Source organism: Pinus tabuliformis, chromosome 2_1, assembly GCF_031772625.1.
Source record: "Pinus tabuliformis cultivar Carrire ecotype Pingquan chromosome 2_1, CPIR1, whole genome shotgun sequence".
NCBI lineage: Eukaryota > Viridiplantae > Streptophyta > Pinopsida > Pinales > Pinaceae > Pinus > Pinus tabuliformis.
Window position 1 is genome coordinate 747,582,181 of NC_142299.1, and position 17,626 is coordinate 747,599,806.

General features: G+C 36.8%; 2 pseudogenes; both read left to right on the forward strand.

Annotated features, from left to right (window-relative positions):
- The first annotated feature begins 879 nt into the window (after positions 1–879).
- Positions 880–1,320, forward strand: LOC149202744 (CLP protease regulatory subunit CLPX1, mitochondrial pseudogene; annotated as a pseudogene).
- Positions 1,321–1,351: 31 nt separating this feature from the next.
- LOC149202745 (histone-binding protein MSI1 pseudogene) lies at positions 1,352–2,469 on the forward strand (annotated as a pseudogene).
- Positions 2,470–17,626: the final 15,157 nt, after the last annotated feature.

Genomic DNA, 17,626 nt, shown 5'->3' on the forward strand with positions numbered 1-17,626 from the left:
CATCTGATATCAGATAGTCAATGGGTTTCACCTTTAGTGATTGTTTCAAAGAAGAATGGAAAATGGATAGTGTGTGTTATCACTCAAGAAAAAATAGTTTAAATTCTGAACATCAATTTTTTCAATTTGTCAAAGGGTTGGTGTCAGTTTTGGGCCTAGTCTTTTCATCTTGTTTTAGAGTCTTGTTAAGAGTCTTGCTAGTGTGTCAAATGGGGTCAATTCTCTGTTTTAGTCCATCAATGGTCTCACACCACACCTAAGCTCCATATGTCAATCCTATTTCAAAGTTCATAGCGCAGAAACCTCCGTCTAGGTGATTTCGTAGCGCAAAACACCGATTTTGCACTAACTGCGCTACGAAATCGGGAATTCGTGCTGATCCATAGCAAATCTCACCCCAGCTGTCATATTTTCTGCAAGAAGTTTACGGGGATAGCATGTGCAAGGTCTTACATGTCGGTCTCGACGCGTGTTCTGTAACCTTCAAATTTGATTCTTTCCTATACCATTCAAATCAGGACTTCCATCCAAAACCAAATCTGAAAATTCTCTATTAAGACCGAAACTTCTGATTCTGGTTTCGATTTGTGATCAATCTAGCAGTATCACTTTTGAGAAGAACGGGCTCTTGCCACCTTCCTTTGTTTCTAATTTGCAAAATGTCTTGAAGAACAGAAAGATAGAAAAACCCCTAGAAGAAGATAATTCCAAATCCGAAGGAAGTAAATGCGGTAAAGGCGCTTCAGCTTGAAATGGTTGCAGGCGTTGCTATAAGTTTTTGATCGTGCAATTGGTGTCAATGTTCCAAGATCATGCTTTCTCCCAGTGAAGGAAACTTCAGATTTACTACTTGTGTAGTCTATTTTGTATAAACTACTCATGGTCGCTGATTTCAATGTTAAAGCTGTTCAACAGGCATTACTTAAAATGCTAGAAGGAATAGTTGTACATGTTCCAGAAAAGGGAGCTCGCAAACATCCTCGTGGCGATCATATTCAGATCGATACAAAGGATATTCCCTTTATATGTGGCAGGGTTTTCGTGGATCTAGAGAAAACGATTTCTGAGAGACGGCAAGATTCTTCTATTGGCTTTGGAACGCCTATACGAGCTAATATGAGGACTGGTGGCCTGACAAATGCTGCGGTGACATCATCCTTGCTAGAGTCGGTTGAGAGTAGTGATCTTATTGCATATGGTTTAATACCAGAGTTCACTGGACGATTTCCTGTTCTTGTTAGCCTCTCAACGTTGACTGAAGACCAACTTGTTCAGGCGCTCATAGAGCCTAAAACTGCACTTAAAACTCTCAGAATGTGAACCGCACGGATCCCTTCTTGGTCGTCTGCAGATGCTTCAGTGTCGTTACCATCCTCAGCGCGCTCCTCTGCGTTGTTATAAACGTGCTCTTAGCCATTCATTCAAAAATGGTGAAGATGTCTTTGATGGCATCCTCCGGGGTTATACAGTGCTTATTGCGTTATTTGTGGTGATCGCAGAGACTGAATGGAAGTGGATTCAGAAGTTTTGGCGAATTCTGGAGTATTGGGTGGAAAGAGGAATGCTTCAAATATTTGTTGCTGTCATGACAAGAGCTTTGTCTGAAGGAACAGTGAGTAAAAAATATATCATTCTTTTGCGTGAGATTGCAAGCTACATGTTGCTTGCATGTGGTGTCATATATGTCATTGCGGGATTACTCTGCTGCGGCTGGTTAAAGCGCTCTCGTTTGAGCAAATCATTTTCAACAAAAGTCAAAACGAACACCAGATTGCAGCACTGAAGCTGTCAAATGACTGGTCAGTGTTAATGGATGATAAAAAAAAAAACAATTCAGCAGAAAATGATAGTGGGTACCCGTACTTCAGAGGACGAGCCAAATTATTTGATGATAGCAGAAGTCCAGATTCCCCTGCAAAACTTGGAAAATGACATCATTGAAGGTTTTTCAATCCACCGAAGCCAAGGTACAAATAATCCAGAAGATTAATCATGCCACAGAATTCATTTGTCATTGCAACGAAGACAGTGAGCCCAGATGTTTATGTGTTTGATTACAGCAAGCATCCATCAAAGGCTCCTCAAGAAAGGATTTGCAATCCTGAACCGATATTGAAAGGTCATTCTAATGAAGGATATGGTTTGTCATGGAGTCCTCTCAAAGAAGGTCACCTACTAAGTGGTTCAAACGATGCACAAATATGCTTGTGGGATATAAATGCTGCATTTGGAAAGAAAGTGCTTGAGGCCAATCAAATATTTAAGGTTCATGAGGGAGCAGTTGGGGATGTTTCATGGCATTTGAAGCACGAATATCTTTTTGGCTCTGTTGGAGATGATTGTCATTTGCTCATATGGGAAATGCGTACACCTGCACCTAACAAGCCTCAACAATCAGTTGTAGCTCATCAAAGTGAGGTTAACTCTTTGGCCTTTAATCCATTCAATGAGTGGCTGTTGAGAAAATAAAGCTCAAGACAGTCAGAGTTTAGCATTGAAACTGTGATTTTTGGGAACAACTCAGCAGTTTCGTAGCGCGCTACGAAACTGCTGAAGCTGCATAATTAACGATCAGTGAACCAAATTTTGAAGACTTTCCTATCAGCATTAAAAAAGTTTTTGTGTTAGCACACATGCACATGGGAAAAGCTTACAACACACGAAGGACGTGGCACTCATTACTAATTCAAGAAAATCAACATGGCTAATTACTTCCGAATATCTTTGAGGAAAACAAAGGCATAAAAACAGGGACAGTTTCCTGTTTCTCAGCAGAGGTAAAGGGATACGACATTAAGGACCAGTAAAAAGCTTCGAGCATCCATCACAGCTAAACTAAAAAAGACCAATTGTCAGAGAATGAGCCTGTTTTCTCCTTTTTCTCGTAGGAGCACCATCTTGATTGTAATAAATGATATATTCAGCATGATGTCGAATTAGAATCCTAATTGTTTTAGGTTTCTAGAGCTGTCAATTTGTAGTCTGCTGTATTTATTAGTTAGTTTCAAATGTTAGTAGGTGTCATCATAGGTAGAATTGGAGTTCCCCTCACGCTGGAGGAGGAACCTCAGTTAGGTAGAAGAGCTCTATATATAGCTGAAACAACAATGTAATCAGAGGTTTTTTTATGAAAAAGCTGGTATTTGGCCTATGTAAGACTCATTCTCAGTAATATACATGCTTGACTTTACTTCTCAGGATTCATGAAGGGTTTTTTATGTTCAGAATATGTGATGTTGTCCTTTTCTTAATTCTTACAGTGGTATGGATGTATAATCACTCAGAATTCACTGAATGTGCTCTGACTTCTTGTATACATGCATAAACTGTGTGGTCCCATATGAGTTTATGTTCTGAATGTTTAAACGCTGAATGCCCTGACTTCCATGTAAGGTTGAGTTCATTGTTATATTGAGGTGTTGTTGACTCCATAAGCCCAATGGATAGTTTTGTTTAATGTGTTTCCACCATTCATATTTTTCACAGTTGTTCTATAAGAGTTAGCCATCTTATCTTTAATCAAAATCATTAATCCATCAAGAGAGAGCCCTCTCAGGTTGAGGAGGCTAAGCCTCAGCCTAAAGTCGGTTTGAAATAGTTACTTGAAGTCAACCTGACCAGCAGCCTATCAGGATCTGATTTTGAGATAACAGTGTGCATTGATTACATGGAATTGAGTAAAGCTACTTTAAAATATCATTTTCCACTACCCTTTATATATCAAGTACTAGATACCTTAGCAGGGCAGAAATATTTTTCATTTCTCGATGGTTTTAATGGATATAACCAAGCCCAATTGGCACTAGAGAATCAAGATAAAAAACCTTTACATGCCCATGGGGTACATATGCCTATAGATTACTTCCTTTTGGGCTACGTAATGCACCTACAACATTTCAAAGAGCAGTCTTGGATATCTTTTCAGATTTAATTCCTGATTGTGTGGAAGTTTACATGGATGATTTTACTGTCTATGGAAATACTTTTGAAGAAGCTCTTGAAAAATTAAAAAAAAAATCTCATTAGGTGTAAAGAAGCAAATATTCCATTAAGTCACGAGAAATGTTTTATGATATTTGATGAGGAAATTATTTTAGGACACCATATTTCAGGTGATGGAATTAAGGTAGAAGTAATTTCTAAAATTTCAATTCCTACTTGTCAAAGAGATGTTAGAATTTTTCTTCGTTTTATTAGGCATTATAGAAGATTCATAGAAAACTTTACAAAAATAGCTTCTCCACTTTTTAAACTTCTTACAAAAGATTGTGATTTTATTTAGAATTATAACTGCCAGAAAGCATTTGAATCATTAAAGCATAAAATCACTAAAGCACCAATTTTAAGAGGACCTAATTGGTCTCTTCCTTCTCATATTTCAATTGATGCTTTAGATACAGATTTAGGAGTTGTGTTGGGATAGAAAGATCTAAATCTTTATGCTATTTATTACACATGAAAAAAATTGACTCCTGCAGAGTTAAATTATATCGCAATAGAAAAGGATTTTTTAGTTGTTGCACATGCCATTAATAAGATTCGACATTATATCACTGGTTATGAAACTTTCATTCATACAGATCATTCTGCTATTAGATATTTAATGAATAAACCAATTACTAATGGAAGGATTACTAAATGGTTGTTATTATTACAGGAATTCAATATTACTATTCTCGACAGGCCAGGAAAAGAAAACACAGTTGTTGATTTCCTTTCTAGAATGCAGAAAGATAATAATGATGTTCCCATAAAAGATAATTTTCCCGATGAGTATCTTTTTGCAGTATCTGTTAAAACTCCTTGGTTTACAGATATTGTTAACTATTTAGCTACAGGAAAGTTAGCCCCGTAGTTATAAGCCAAAGAGAAACAAAAAATTATCAAATCTAATGCACCTTACTCCTAGAAAGAGGGAGAATTATATCGAACTGGACTTGACTTAATCATCCAAAGATGTGTTGAGGAGATGAAGTGCCAGAAATATTGAAATCTTGTCATTCTGAACGATGTGGAGGACAATTTTATAATAGAAGAATTGCTTACAAAGTCATTCTTTAGGGATATTATGGGACTTATCTTTTTAAAGATTCCAAGAAATATGTCAAGAGATGCGATAGCTGTCAAAGAATGGGAAAATCCATGTAATGCCCTCCTCCCACATTGACAAAATCAACTGATCATCTAGCATAAACATGTGATGAGAGTCCACTATGATATGATTCGACCTCCTAAGTCACGTTAAGGAAGTGGAACCGACGAAAACACATGATACATACACTAATCATCAGCTACAGGACCTTCAGGAACCAATCCAATACTTTAGACAACTTACCTTGGGGTCCCACTGAACTTTTGGACAACTTAACCCTCAGTCGCTCCCATGCTATAGGCATGAGGGCGACCAGAAACCCAAATTCTCTCTCACAGGCTTGCCTGCCAGTGACCAGAGACAAAAACTCTCAGTGCTATGCCATCAACTCCAAGATTTGGGCCACTTTTTCAGGCCAGAGCCCAGGTCACTACCTAGAATTGAACCATCTCTTCAAATCAGTAAAATAACATGGAAATGACAATACTAAAGCAAATACTTGTTCAAGACTTTGACTAGACTCCTACTAGCCATGACAGGAATTTCTCCAAACATATTGCAAATGTGTAATCTATAGGTGTAATTAATAGTTCTGAGCATAGGGGTCTCATACTTAGCTGAGAATCACTAAGAACCATTAATGCCTCAACACATCAACTGCCATTCCATCCATTGGATTATAGATACATTTATCATTCAATTACAAGTAAAAACATGATGAGAGCCACACATGGTTGCTGTCATAAAACATATACATAACCAACATAATAGGGACAAAATTATCCATGAAATCACAACCATATAAACCATATATAATCTAGCATAATGCTCATAGAGATACAAGGAGAAATAACCTTTCATTAATGATGAAAAATCTAAACTCGGGATAGGACTTCCATGTTCCACCTGAAAATAGAATGGTTGAGCCAAATATCTCTTTAATCATTCAACCCCGTGCCATATTCCAAGCATGAATGTGGGATCTCATACAACACATCAATCAAAACTCATTCAGGGCTTCCAGAGGCCATCCACGTCAACCCATCAAACAATGATTCTACGTCACGATTAGACATCACCAAAACCATCATTAGATCGGCCTCTATCCCAACCATCTAGGGCTCCAAAGAATTTGTTCCAACCAAGGCTCCAGGTCTAGTAACTAAATCCACCAAGGGCTCCAGAGCATTTGTCCAACCAAGGCTACAAGACTAGTAACCAGCCCAAGCTATTATAGGGCTTTAAAACATTTTTCCAACCTATTAGAACTCAACAATTTTCTGAGGTTGCAAAAGAAAATCACCAAGGTAACCACAAACCAACTTTGGAAGTTGGGATCTAGCCTTGCCAACTTCAAAGAGGGATCTCTCTGTAAGATTTAAATTTGTTTGATGAATATTAGGCTAGATATGAAGTTTAAGTTTTGATTTGTATTTGAGTGGTTGGTTGATAACTAGATTACCATTGGGATATGGAGTATGTTACATAAAATATAGATTAACTGTAGTGTCTACAGATAGATCTCAGGGCAGGGTAGCTAGACCGAATGGATTCTTTAAGGTCTGTGAAATGGAGAAGAAGAATAGATTTAAGGTTCATTTCAAATATAGAGCATTGTTACTTGAATTCTATATTTAAAGATCAGAAGAAAACATTGAAATTATTTGTAGTTAGGTGCAGAGTGTAGATTTAAACAAATTCTACCCTTTATTTATCTATTGAATAATTCAAATTTGAAACAAATATGTGTTATAAATAGAGAAATATAAAAACATAGGACAGATAGATGCACTTCACGAACAACTTGACACAAGAATCATGTGAAAGAGCTTATGTATTACTTGTAATATGTTGATGCTTCAGAAAAATATACAATAGTGTTCTTCGTACAAAAACCAACCTATACTACTTCAACAATTGAAGTATTTATCACTAAATAACAAAAAATATCCTGTCAAGATGATGAGGATGTATCTACAAAATAATAGGAATAAATTAAGCTAACTTATTGCAATGAAATGAGGAAAATCGAACTGTCTAAAGTGGTGGCACTTAAATGAAGGAACAACTAGCTTCCTGGCGTTGAAAAACTGTATGTGATGTATCGCTAAGCTGTGCCAATGAAATTACCCTTTAGTCTAGTAATTCATAGAGTTTATCCCAACGTTGTTCGCTTGGGATATTCATCTTCATCAACTTCTTGTATACTTCGTCAAATTCAGTATACATAGAAAATGTCGACCGGGTGATGAACAAATTTGGAATTGCATACTGAATGTCAAGATCATATGATAGTGCTTCCAGGAATGCCTTTCTTGTCATGTTGAGTCTTCCAACTGTAACCTTTGAACTGTCTCTTGCCTTGTTCATAATATTCTCACTGTAATTTGGCCACCTGCTGAGCTTGTCGTTGATTACTAGCAGGTTTGGAATTCATTTCTTGTAGAGAGGCTCCAGTTTGGCAAAGAATATTTGTATCCTTTTGTTCATGTTTTGACCCTTCTCTTCAAGTTTTCTTATCAGATTCCTTTTAGTCAACACTTTCCTGACTTCCAAAATTGTTCTAGTCTTGTCTTCAATTTCTAATTCTTCCAATTCTTAACTGTTCTTGGAATTTAGAAATTTAATAAGCTCAATGGATTCATTTTGTTTATCTCCTAGCTATTTTATAACCTGCTCAATGACTTCATTTGACCTTTCAATAAGCTCTTGTTGTTAAAAAATGATTTGGATTGAAGGCCAAATTTCTCCCATGTCTTCATTAATCCTTTTCTAGATATTTTCTTTCACCTGTGCCAATGTATTGCCCATGGCACAATCTTTTTCCATTTTCTGTAATCTTTGGGACAATTTCTGGGACTTATGTGTTTCTGGCAAGTAGGTATTTTCAAACCTTGTATTCTGCTCTTGTAAAACCTTTATCTCTAGCTTCAGTTTCTTTAGCTCTTCTTCCTGTATTGACATATTTTCCATAGATTGAGCTAACTTCACTGAGTCATCCACAATTGATGTGGGAAGCACTGTTGAGGATGATGTTCCTACTGTAGTGGTTGTTGTAGGTACACTTGTTTGCAGTAGAGATGCAATAGGAACTGCATCTAGAGGAACAACTGCAAGTTGTGAATTCTGTTCCTTTTCCTTTATTATCTTGTGCATTTATGTTTCCATTTCTTTAATCTAGGCACCTTGCTCCACTAGAAGTTTTAACATCTCTTCCTTTCTTAGCTCTGTCTCTCTGAGTTCCTTGGCATGGGAGTCTTCTATTACTGGAAGCTTCAATTGCTTCTTTAATGCTATATTATCAACATTTTTCTTTCTGATTATCTCCTTAGTAGATTTTGAATTGTTTAGATCAAGGCCAACTTTGACCACCATTTCCTCCAAGTATTTGATTCTATTATCCTTGGCAAGTGAGGATATTTTCTCCAATTTGAGTTGAGACTGCACATTATTTAGAGTTAACTGTAATTTTGAGGCAGTGATAGCAGTCCGTGTGAAAGTAGAATACACCATCTCTCTTGCCTGCCTGTGCATATCTATTTGATCCAAAGGATGGACATCCTTTGTCTCAAATTCAAAAGTGGTCTGTTTGAAATGTTGCTGACTTTTGTTGAAGGACCTTGATCTGCAAGAATGCCATATGCATTCTTCTCTTCTCTGTATGATATGCTGAGATGAGTCTATGCTGAATGGAGGAGGATTTCTTTCTGAACTAAGCTGATATGTTATCATGAATGGCCTCATTCCTCTGCTTGATTTCCTTGTATCTCTGAAAAATGTCTAATTGTCTCTGCTCTGTAGATGTTTCTGGTGTCTGAGGGACAATAGTTGGAATATCTTTTGTAACTGAGGAAGATGATGGAGATTTTGTAGTACCATTGTCTAGCTTGAAAGTCTTCAAACCTGAGAGCACAATAGTGCCTTGTGTGTCCTCCAGTGATGGAAATTCTATTTTAGAACCGGAGCCTGCTTTAAGCTTCTTAGTATATATTTTAAATTCCTTAGCTGAGACTTCAGTGACTGGAGAATCATCCTCTCTTGCTCTCTTATCTGTTTTCTCTTTGGGTATTGGAGTCTTTAAATCTGTCCTGGAAAGTACCTTCTCCTCGGCCTCCTGCAATATGTTTTCCACCCAAGTGTGTTGTTTCATATACATTTCTATTTCAGGCCTTTAAGTGTGCACATATGGTGTAACTTTTTGTTCCACTCTCACCTTGGAAATTACTCCAAAGGGGTCATAAGACAAGGTGAAACTCAAAGGAAAGTTCATTTGTTTCAGTAGGAGGCCTTCTTCCTCTCCTGCTGCTCTACTATTGTAGATGAAGGGTCTGACTTGTGTCATGATCCTAAACTGGTATTTCTTATTGGCTGCCATGAAATGAATATTGTCAGAATGAATTATTTGTCTAATGTATTCCAAGGAAAATATACTCATTGGAAAATATTTGGGCCGTTTGTATGGTGGAAGCTCTGAACCATACACTCTAATCTTTGTGAATGATTGGTAAATGTACCAATCCCCTATTTTGACCTGTTCACTAAGCTGCAGAACCTTCTGAATTTCTTCATTGATCCTTGGAACCTGTTGGCCACTTAAAAAACAAGTGGTTGGATATACAAATTGGTCTATGAACTCTGAGAAGCTATATTCCTATGATTGTTTTCTGACTAAGGAAGTCCAAAAAACAACTGACTGTGGCTCTCCTTACTGATCAAGTTTCTGCATTGAGAATGGAAACTTATCTGTTTGGAAAAACATAAACATATACATAAGAATTGATGAATATCTGAACATTCCTTCAGTTAAAAACTAAAGGAATTGTTCATGAATTACATTTGATAAGAAGTGACCATAGTCAAAGGTGACTAATGGTCCTTCTTCTGAAGAAAGGGTGGACAAAAAGCCTAGAATAGGCTCATCTACCCACTCATCTGAATAGTAACCAAGAATGGAAGAGAAAACAGAAATAATATGTCTTGTCCTTTGAGGTGTCCTTTGAGGGAACATAAAAGAGGGATATGGGGGTTTTTCTTAGGGAGTTGAGAGTCTTCAAGGAGGAAGATTTCAAAGATGGAAGCTCTCTGGGGGGAAGTTAACTTCTGGTAAATTTCTCTGAGAGCTTCAATGGAGAAAGGGGAGAGGGAATCACAGCGGGGAACCTGCAACATTTGATTAATGTTGTCAGTTATGATGGTGAGGAGAATTCACCATTTGGGGAGACAATTTCCCTCTTGCTTGCAAGGTAAGAGGCTTGGCATATTAGGAAGAATTCAGGAAAATGATAGGATTGGGGAACAACAAACAGTGGGAGTCTGGATTACCAAAGGTGTATCTGATCAGATTGGTCAAGGAAATTATCTTGAAACCAACAACGCAATTTGAACAAGTCGAATTCACACTATGTTTTGAATATTTTGTAATCTCAGTTTGTAAGTGGGGTATGGTCTAAATCAATAGGGGGGTAAGCATTGGATTGGTTACAGGGGTAGTTTTAGGTCCCATGGTGGTCGCAGAATGGAGAATTGAAGATTGTAATAGAAGGGAATCGTTGTGTGTCCAATAATGGCAGGAATTTAGAGTGGTGGACCTATGTTAATTTATGAATGATAGGCAATAGAAATTCTGTAGAAAGATTAGAGAACAGAGGGGCAAGAGCACTGTTGAATGAGTGAAGAAAGAAAAGTGTAATCACAGTGATGAATTTCATATTTATTTGTTGTGAACTGGCCTTAACCGTTGGATTAACGGTATTTTTAGGGCATTAACTCCTGTAATGGCACGGGAAAATAGATAGGGGATTAATGGAGGTTGCAACGGTCTCAAATGTGGCAGCTGGGGGTTGGCGGATGAGTGGAGCGAGACCATTGGCGGGAGTGATAGGACATGGAGGTGACATATGGCGGAAGTCAAGGTAGGTGGGAAAATAATACCGCTTTTAGAGGGGGGTGTGGTGGTATTCGGTTTGTTGGGGGGGGGTCCGAAATCACCTGGTGGTGACACGTCGGGGGGCGGTAAACTGCTTTTCAGACCCCCCCATTCATTAAACGTTGTTGCTTCGGGAGGGGGGGGGTGTGAAAACATTCGCGTGTCTCAGATCTATGTGGTGCATGATAGGGTGGTCGTGAAATGTGGGGATGTTAACAGTGGAGGGCTCCGTCAAATTTTTTGGGCACATAAAACATAACCCAAGGTCCAAAACTTTGGATATGGGAATACTTCAGACTTATTACATAAAAATCTTCATTTACCTATTCTAATGCTATCTAAAAGCAAATGTGGGTGCATTTGAGTATGCAAACCCCTTCAATTTTTATCCTAAGAGATAAAGACTATTTTTTTTCTAACACTAGACTAATCTAATCAACTAAATTAATCTAGATTAAACAGTTGGATTAACACTATTCACCTCTTTCTACCTATCTAATCTTAACCAAGATTAAACTATTTTGTTAAGTTATTCACTCTAAACTAATTAACATAAATTGAAAACAACTTGAGCATGATTAAAATGAATGTCTCAAACAGAAAGGGATTGTGGCATTTTAAACAAACTGCACACAATTTCACAAATTTGTTCTTTACAAAGGCAGAAGGCTAGTAGTGGCACTTAAGCTAGCATCACTTTCATGTTTATTCATTTTTTTGTGTGGTTCATTTATTATTTCTTTTCTTTTTCTTTTTTTCTATTTTTGTATTTATACCCTCTTTTCATTTTTCTATCTTTTTTGGAAATCATTTGCAGAAAGCTATATTATTTACAATCTAAAATACTGAAAGAAAATACTCAATGATCATTGATCCTATAAATTATAGGACCCTAACAGTGGCTCCAGTTGGGGATGGCACTTCCTGGTGAAGTGTCAAGAACGTCATAGACTAGTAGCCTTGAGTCCTCATCTTTAGTATTTACTGCATCTGATTTTTTTTGTTTTCTGTAGTTATGGTGGAAAAATGTCTCAAAGCTCAGGGCCTTCTCCACGGGCTTCAACTTTGAGATATAAGCTACCCACTCATGACAGTAAAAAAGTAAATGGTATCAACAATGATTGTGATAAAACACTTTGTTAGTCCTGAAAAACATAATGTTTGAGCATTCTGCCATTGACAAGTCCTCAAGGTATTTCTGTTCCATCTGTGTTCTTCAGAAAAAAGGCAATGTTACCTCGGTAAGAATCAATAATGTAAGGTCCCATCCACAAGTTGTCGAACTTACCATTCTTTCCTTTTTCTTCCCTTATGGAATCCCATTTCAGAACATGATTACCAATCTGAAAGTCATCAACTTTTGTCCTTCGGTCAAATGTTTTCTTGATGCTATCTTGGATCACCTGAGTTCTGTTATGAACTGATTCTCTTGTCTGATGCAAATAGATGGTCTGGTTTATTCTCGTTTGTAAATCATTTGGTTCTACCTCCAGTTCTTGCATCATATTTAAAATAGGAATTCCCAATGAGGTTGGAAAAACAACATCTATCCCATCAACTAGCTGATATGGAGACATGCCTATTGACTTTTTGGTAGTAAGCCTATCTGCCCATAATGCATTAACTAGCTTGATGTGCCATGAATTTTTATTCTACTGCAATTTTTTTTTAAGTGGCTCCAGCTGGGGATGGCACTTCCTGGTGAAGTGTCAAGAACACCATAGACTAGTAGCCTTGAGTCCTCATCTTTAGTATTTACTGCATTTTTAATTTTTTTTTTTGTTTTCTGTAGTTATGGTGGAAAAATGTCTCAAAGCTCAAGGCCTTCTCCATGGGCTTCAACTTTGAGATATAATCTACCCACTCATGACGGTACAAAAGAAAAGGGTATCGACAATGATTGTGATAAAACACTTTGTTAGTCCTCAAAAACATAATGTTTGACCATCCTTCCATTGACAGGTCCTCCAGGTATTTTTGTTCCATCTGTGTTCTTCAGAAAAAAGACATTGTTACCTCGGTAAGAATCAATAATGTAAGGTCCCATCCACAAGTTTTCAAACTTACCATGCTTTCATTTTTCTTCCCTTATGGAATCCCATTTCAGAACATGATTACCAATATGAAATTCATCATCTTTTGTCCTTCGGTCAAATGTTTTCTTGATGCTATCTTGGATCACCTGATTTCTGTTATGAACTGCTTCTCTTGTCTGATGCAAATGGATGGTCTGGTTTATTCTCCTATTTAAATCATTTGGTTCTACCTCTAGTTCTTGCATCATCTTTAAAATAGGAATTCCCAGTGAGGTTGGAAAAACAACATCGATCCCATAAACTAGCTGATATGGAGACATGCCTATTGAATTTTTGGTAGTAATTCTGTCTGCCCATAATGCATTAACCATCTTGATGTGCCATGACTTTTTATTATCCTGCAACAACTTTTTAATAATGTTAACTAAGATTTTATTGGAGGATTCTACCAGTCCATTTCCCTAGGGGTAATAGGTTGTAGAATGTCCCAATTTTATTTGATTTTTGTTACATAAATCTACCATCCTTTTTGGCTTGAAATTTGCAGCATTGTCAGTAATAATCTTCCTAGGGCAACCAAATCTAGCAAGGATATTGTTTTCTAGGAACTTTATGATGACTGCATCAGAAGCTTGTCTGATAGGTATGGCTTCTATCCATTTTGTAAAGTAATCAGTGGTTGTTAGAATCCACTTATTTTGGGTAGATGAGGCGGGGTGGATTTCTCCTGTAAATCTAGACCCCATTGTTGGAAAGTTGTTTCAGTATATATATGCCTCAAGGGTAAAGGAAAAAGCTATTTTTTATCTTCAAATATTTGGCACTTGTGGCATGAAGTAACCTTCTTCTAGATATAAGAAAATAGGGTGGTCCAACAAAAACCTTCCCTCAGAATCTTATTTCTAGTAGTCGTTCAATACAGGTGTCCACCATAGTCTCCTTCATGGAACTCTTGCATGACTTTATCTGCTTCATTTTCCAATAAACAATTTAGTAAAACAACACCAACATCTTTCCAATACAAATTTTCATTCAAAATACAAAACTTAATAGCTTTAAGTTTGATAAATCTAGCCTTTGTTTTAGTTAAACCAAGAGGACTTATAAATTATGTAGCACATAAATAATTTTTGCATACCAGGTAGAGGTAGCGAAAGCTTTTGTTACCATTGGAGTCGCTAGCTCATCTAGTTCATTAAATATTGCCAGAAAATTTATATTTAAAGCATGTAAGTTAGATTCTGCCATTAATTTTGCTAACCCTTGACCTTTGATGAATTTAGTGGGTCGGATTTCAATATCATACTCTAATATAATAGCAGTCCACTTACCCCTTTTCCCATCTAGATTGTTTTGAGTCTTTATATCTTTAACTACTACACTTGGAACAAAAGCAATGGTGTGTGAATGAAGAATATACACTCTAAAGTCTTTTATAGCCTTTACTAGGGCAAAATCATTTTTTTTTTTTCCATAATGTCATACTTCAATGCTGCATCTCTCAAATCTTTTTTTAAGAAAGCAATGGGTTGTTCATGGCCCTCATCATTCTTTTGTAGGAAAACTATAGCAATGGTGTGTTATGAAGCAAATGAAAAAATTAGAAAATATTTAGTGAAATCTGGACTAATTAACACATGTGCCTGAGTTAATGCTTGCTTTACACTATTAAATGATTTTCTAGCTTCCATGTTCCATTTCACCTCAGTATCCTTTTTTAGCATATTGATAATATTCTTTAAAAGTTCAGCTAAATTCAGAATGAATCTCCTTAGAAAATGTATCTGTCCAATAAAAGATTGAAATTCCTTTATATTCCTAGGGGGATTAATTTTGAGTATAACTTCGATTCTACTAGGATCTATCTTGATTGCTTCTTTCGAAATTATGTGCCCCAACAATTTTCCTTCTTGCAAACTGAATAATGTTTTCTTGGGTTTGAGGGAAATGAAATTTTTTTGACATTTTAAAAAAATTCTTCTCAAGTGATTTAAGTGTTCCTCATATGTTTTCGAGAAAACAGTGATTTCATCCAGGTATATAATTATGAAATGGCCCACTTCATCAGCAAAATTAAAATCCATGTCTCTCTGAAACGATGCTCCAACATTCATTAGACCAAAAGGCATTTTCACATACATGAAAGTGCCCCAAGGTGTAGTAAACGTTGTTTTCTCTTTATCGTTTGGGTGTACTAAGACCTGGTTATAACCAGAAAAGCCATCCAACTAGGAAATCCTACTCGATCTAACTACCTTCTGTAGGATGTGGTCCATCTTATGTAGAGGGTAATTGTCTTTTAGAGAGGTTTAATTTAAATTCGGAAATTAATGCAGAGATTGATTTCACCAAATTGGACACCCATTTGAATATCTCAGGGGTACTAAAATTTTTGCATCATACATTCTCTTTACCTCTTTTTCAACCAGAGGCATAAGCATTCAATTAATCCTCCTTAATTTTTGTTTAAAGGGTTTATGATCTTCTTTCAATGGAATTTTGTGTTGTACGATTTGGTGTCATAGGATTTTAGGTCCTCATAACTCTAGGCAAAAACATTAATGTATTCTTTGAACAATTTAATGTACTTCATCTTTTCAACTAGGGGTAAGGATTAGACAGTTTAATCATTTTGGGTTGAATTTCAGTCCCAATTGTTGGCATTATGATGTATGTATTGTACTTGATGGCAACCCACTTGTAGTAGAACAACTCTGTTGTATATGGTAACTAGATGAATCTTAGAAGAGATATCAGATGTGACAGAATGTGGTGAAATGTAGGGTAGCTTCAAGGAATCAGTTCAGAAAGCAACTCACTCAAATGACAGATCATAGTACTGCAGGTTAACAACACAAAGTTACAAATCAGATTATACAGAATGAAGAAAGAGAGGTATACGTAGGTTCACCATTGACCAAGTGTGTATACAAGCGGGTTCACTGTATACAAGTTGCGTATACGTTCACATGCACTTTCACAAAAGGAAAAGCGCGTATACCTTGGAAAACTAAATGTTTGGTTCGAAGTATTTGATCCATGGTATTTTGATACATGGTATTGGTCCAAGGTATCGAGTCCGAGGTATTGACCCCAGGTATTTGGTCCAAGGTATTGGTCCTAAGTGGTTTTGGACCATGGTATTGAGAAAGGCCTAGAACTATAAAAGGAGGAGAAGATCATTAGGCCAATGGGTGCAAGTATCAAATATTTGATAGAGTGTGAGATCTAATATGCAAGTTATTGGCTTATGGTGTCATGCTAGATCTGAACCGAGGAAGAACCTTAGCGTTTGATGAAGGATAAGATCTAATGATGTATCAGGATCTTAAGCCTTGGAGTGAATTATCTTTATGTGGTTTGATCATGTATTTGAATAACTAGTGCATGTTATAGTTTGTAGAAATGATGATCTGGGTATGATTGAAATCTGGAATAGTTATGTTTAAATCGTCTTTTACAGATATATATGCAGGTTCACTTTAGAAAGGAAGCGTATACACGCTGGTTCTGTATATCAAAATAGCACATACATCATAAATTTGATTTGCAGATCTGTACACTGGTTCACCTTAAGGAAAGCGCATATACACGCAGGTTCGACACATGGAAGTAGCATATACCTTATAAAATATGTTTTAGTTGCTTTTGTTTTCTGTTGCATGGTTCTGGGTTATTGCTTGGGTTTTGGTTACTGCATTCTAGTGACAACATTCTAAATGATTAGAGTGATGGAGTGATTGATTTATCCGGTTGTGGTTGGTTCAAAAGGAGATTGGTTGATGCAAATATATTTGATTATTGAAAAATGTTTTTGATGGATCTAGTCTGAAAATTTATGAAACATGGTCCTTGGATGAAAAGAGAAGGTTGTAGCTTTCTGTAGGCCGGCACCTACGTACTAGTAAATATATAAGCTAGTACAAGAGCTAGGGGGTTGTAGCTCCCTTCCAGTAGAAGCTGGAGAATGAGAGAAGGTTGTAGCCTTCTGTAGGTAGAAGCCTGTTTACTGGTATAAGATCGCACCGATACAAAAATTGTAAACAGAATTCTCTTATTATTAAAAGAAGACAGAGACGATTGCAGCAGGTGGTTTTCACCCACATTGGGTTTCCACCTTATATCTTGGTGTTCAAGTGTAATGATCTGTTCTGTTTTTTACTGCACCTGGTTACTGTTTATATGGTTCTGATGCACTGATTAAAGATCAATATATGATGAATTAACTGAATCATAAGTTTGTTGGATATACGCTAGTTGTTCTAAACACAGTTGCGTGTACACGTGAGTTCCCTTAACTGAAGTAGCGTATCTGAATCTAATTATGGAATTGAAAAATTATTAGTTTGATAATATTGATTCACCCCCCCTCTCAGTATTATTTCCAACAATTGGTATCAGAGCAGGTTCTTCAGAAGAAGCTTGATCGCTTGAAGGAAGATCCATCATCATGAGTAATCAAGAAAGCCGGGGAGCCATCAGACCACCAATCTTTGATGGAAGCAACTTTATTTATTGGAAGGTAAGAACCACAACCTATCTTCAATATCTTGGAACAGATGTCTGGGAAAT